Source organism: Arachis ipaensis, chromosome B2 (assembly GCF_059453495.1).
Source record: "Arachis ipaensis isolate K30076 ecotype BB chromosome B2, ASM5945349v1, whole genome shotgun sequence".
Taxonomy (NCBI): domain Eukaryota; kingdom Viridiplantae; phylum Streptophyta; class Magnoliopsida; order Fabales; family Fabaceae; genus Arachis; species Arachis ipaensis.
The window spans coordinates 1,086,396-1,090,804 of NC_142437.1; the positions used below are offsets into that span (position 1 = coordinate 1,086,396).

At 33.1% G+C, this 4,409-nt stretch overlaps 1 pseudogene; it reads left to right on the forward strand.

Annotated features, from left to right (window-relative positions):
- The first annotated feature begins 1,548 nt into the window (after nt 1–1,548).
- On the forward strand, nt 1,549–4,202 carry LOC107626520 (putative lactoylglutathione lyase; annotated as a pseudogene).
- Nucleotides 4,203–4,409: the final 207 nt, after the last annotated feature.

The window sequence follows — 4,409 nt, forward strand, 5'->3', positions numbered from 1 at the left end:
AAATCCTAGAAAATTCTAAAAAATCCTGAAAAACCCTAGAAAACACTAAAAAAATCCTAGAAAACCCTAGATAACCCTAGAAAACTTTAGAAAAACCCTAGAAAATCCTAGAAAATACTATAAAAATCCTAAAAAATACTAAAAAATAATAGAGAAACCCTAGAAAACCCTAGAAAAATTTTGAAAATCCTAGAAAAATCCTAAAAATCCTAAAAACTATAAAAAAAACCCTAGAAACCCAAAAAATCCTAAAAAACCTTAGAAAACTCTAGAAAAAACCTAACAAACCCTAGATAACCCTAGAAAAACCCTAGAAAACCCTTGGATTCTGGTCACCATCAACCACGTTCACGTCAACGCCGAGAAGAATTCCATCGGAGGGTTATTCCCTTCAACAAATAGGGACGATGCCGAGACTTCAGGTTCTGTCCCTTTCAACAAATAACTTTTTAGGTTCGGTCCCCACTTCGTTGTTGTGCGATTCTTTGTCCATTCAAATTGTTAAGCTTGTCTTTAATTTTTTCACGGGAGTTTTCGAGCTGCAAAGTACAAAGAACTGCATTAACTCGGGTTGAAGTGAGTCTCTGAATTGGTGGGTTGTTATTGTTGTTCTTGTTCTTGATTATGAAGGTTATAATCTTCTGCCATTTTTATTTTTTTGAATCATTTTATTGAGATTTTTCGATTTCTTTTCTTTATTCTGTTTAAAAATAAGATTAAGGGGAAGATATGATGATAATAGTGACGGTAGTGGTAAGGGATTTAGTGATGGGGTATTTGGAAGAGAGAGAAAATAATATTTTGGAAATGATGAAAGTGAATAGATTTTGAAGGGTAAAATTGAAAAAAAAATAGTGTTGACCATAGTTTGATCAGAAAATTTGAGAATAAGGATAAAATTGATGCAAATCGAAAAAATTAAAGATAAAATTGAAACAAATTAAAACTTAAGAATATTTTTAAAATTTTTAACAAATTTCAAGAACAAAAGATATATTTTACCTTAATAATTATACATCTTTAATCCTTGTTTTTAGTCTGTATCTTCAACCTTCTTCCCCCATCTACCCCCAAGTTGCAATGGTAATAAACTAGGCCAATTCTTGCATAAACTTCTTTTGTTATTCTAAAAAGAACCACATCATTGTATTTTACCCTGTGGTTTTGTTTTGTACATAGATTGTATGAGCATGCATTTTACAACTCAAAATTCATGCCAACGATACCCTTTTTTTTTTTCTAAAAGTTAAAATAATCATCGAATACTAACAAAACTAGTGGTTCAATTTGTCAATATGTTTTTCTTCCTTCTTGAGATTCAACACGTATTGTATACTAACAAAATCACGATGGTAAATAATAAATATGCGCAATTCGGAAATTTAAGACTTAATTTTTATATAAAGGTTTTGCCGAATGAATTGATGAAAGAAAATTAAAACGAGCAGACTCAATGATGTAAATAAAAGCTCAAACTCTACGAAACGTTGTAGTTACAATGGGCTAAAGCCCAATCTAATAAAATCCCGTTAACAATAATTACTGTCCATGCATGATGCATGGTGGATAGAGCTGTTTGGTTTAGGTAGTCGGGAAGAAGAGAACAAGGCAACTAGCATCATTAGCAATTTGCAACATTGCCAAATGGCAATGGCAATGGCCATGGCCTCATCCTTAATGTTATCAACAACTTGTTCTTTCATTTTCCCTTCTATCACTATATGCATTTCCTCTTACAACCCTAACCCTTCTAGAAGACTAGCTCTCTTTCACCTTCTTTTTGGTCCATTTGGTAATTAACCTCCATTCACATCAGCTTTATTATTATCCATTTGATACTTAGAGTTAATTAATTATATTATCACTCTGTTTATATTAACAGAATTGTTATGGCAATTTGTTCAGCTATTCCACAGTCCCAATCTCTGTTATTTGGTGTAAAAGGTTCAGAATTGTTTAGAGTAGCAGAGGCTAATGCAGCAGAAAATCTAATTCAACCAGAGCAAAACTTGTTTGAATGGGTCAAAAATGACAATAGAAGATTCTTACATGTTGTGTACCGTGTTGGGGACTTGGATAAGACTATAAAGTATGCTACCTATGATGCTTCAATTGCCCTAAGTTAATGCAATTATTATACTATATTCTTGAATCTTGATTACATTTTTAGAATGTGTATATATATTTAGGTTTTACACTAAGTGCCTTGGCATGAAGCTGTTGAGAAAACGTGATATACCTGAAGAAAGATACACAAATTCTTTTCTTGGATATGGCCCTGAAGATTCCAATTTTACAGTTGAGATTACCTACAGTGAGTTTAGATATGCAAGATACAAACTTTTCTTTAGCATAAAATAGTTTGTGCTTCTCTTGTTTCTTGTTTGTATTTCTTGATCATTGCAGATTATGGAGTGGACAAGTATGACATTGGAAATGGGTTTGGTCATTTGGGTGTTGTAGTTGAAGATGTAAGCTCCTATTATAGAACAATTAGAAAACAAAGCATGATTGTTAATATTGTAGAACTAAGCAACAGCAACTTAAAATTCAAATAGAGTCTCCAATTGAATACATTGGTGCATTAAGAACCAATTTATATTTTTCATGAACATTAGTTACCAGCTTATCTAACATCACCAGCCAATTAATCAATGTGTGTTGTTATCTTCAAACTATGAAATTCTCACAGGAAGTTAAAAACTAAATGGTCTTTTTTAGAGTGGTTTTTGGTACATTTCCTTTTATTGATGCTCAATTTTCATGTATGCTACATGTCTCTGTCAAATTTCTGACTTAAATTATGATGATTATTTTCCTTACTCCAATTTCTAGGCTGCAAAGGCAGTTGATCTGATAAAAGCAAAAGGTGGAAAGGTTATCAAGAAACCAGGGCCTGTCAAAGGTGGCAGCACAGTAACTTCTTTCATCCAAGATCCTGATGGTTATGAATTTGAGCTCTTGGAAAGAGGACTTACTTCCGAGCCCCTATGCTAAGTGTCACTTCGTGTAGGTGATCTTGACCATGCCATAGTCTTCTATCAGAAAGTGAGTGTTTTCTACTCCTGTTAGGATGAAAATGTGAAAGGTTCTTTCATGAAGTGAATTCCATCTTTCTTTCATGTATTAATATTTTTCCTTGTTTTTATGGATTTCAAAAGGCTATTGGCATGCAACTTCTTCATAGGAAAGACAATCCTGAGCACAAGGTAAACTTATGCTAGTGGCAATTATTAACATCATGCGCAAGTTGGCTTGTTTGGTTTCTGTTTTCATTTTCAGTAACCTTTGCTTATTAGATTTTGTGAAGAAAAAAAGTAAAAACAAAAAACATAATTTTATCGATTTTTAGCTATCAATTGTCATTGATTCTGATTGGTTTACAGAATACAGTTGCCATAATAGGGTATGGTCCTGAAGATAAGAACACTGTTCTAGAACTTACATATATCTACGGAATCACTAATTATGACAAAGGAAATGGCTATGGACAGGTAGATACTATTTATTTTCCATTTTCAAAAGTGGTTTTATTGATTTTTGTGTTGTTCTCCTGTCTATTTTCTATATCTTACTGTTAGAATGCAACTCATTTATGTGTTTGCACAGATTGCAATAGGCACAAATGATGTGTATAAGAGTGCAGAAGCAATCAAACTGTGTGGAGGCAAGGTTATCCGTGAACCTGGGCCGCTGCCAGTTATCAACACCAAGATAGCAGTTTGCTTGGACCCTGGACCCTGATGGTTGGAAATTGGTATGCATAACCTTTCCATCTATTTGATTGTATGGGATTTATTATGTGCTTCTTCTAAGACTTCAACCAGGTCAACTATGTTGATGAATTCATGGGTGGTTTGTGTATGATATGTAATTAGAGAGGAATGAATCATATGTGAAATAACGTGAGAAATACTAGGAAAATATATTTTGTTTTAAACACCATGCCGACTCACACTAACCACAGTTGAACGGGGTGAGTCAGATGACTTGCGATGCAATATATGTACACCTAACATAACTCAAAATACTATTTACCACTACTGCTTTTTCTCTATACTTATCATCTGAGTTCTCCTTTCATTTATACCCGAGACTTTGGCATAGAATGATACCATCTTATTGTATTTTAAAGTTTGACTTGTGTATTACTTATGCAGGCTTTTGTTGATAATGCTGATTTCCTGAAGGAATTAGAGTGACAATGTAACGGTTCTAGATCATATGCCTCTTCATTGAAATCATTGTACTATATCAATGTCCTTGGTGAAATCTTACAGTTATTCTATCAAATGTACATCTTTATAAGCATCTCACAAAGTAAAAGTAAAAGAGAAGTAGAAAAAGCAACCCCATATCAGCCATTTTATTTTTTCTTATTTTCTGTTTATATTTATGCCGCTTTGGCA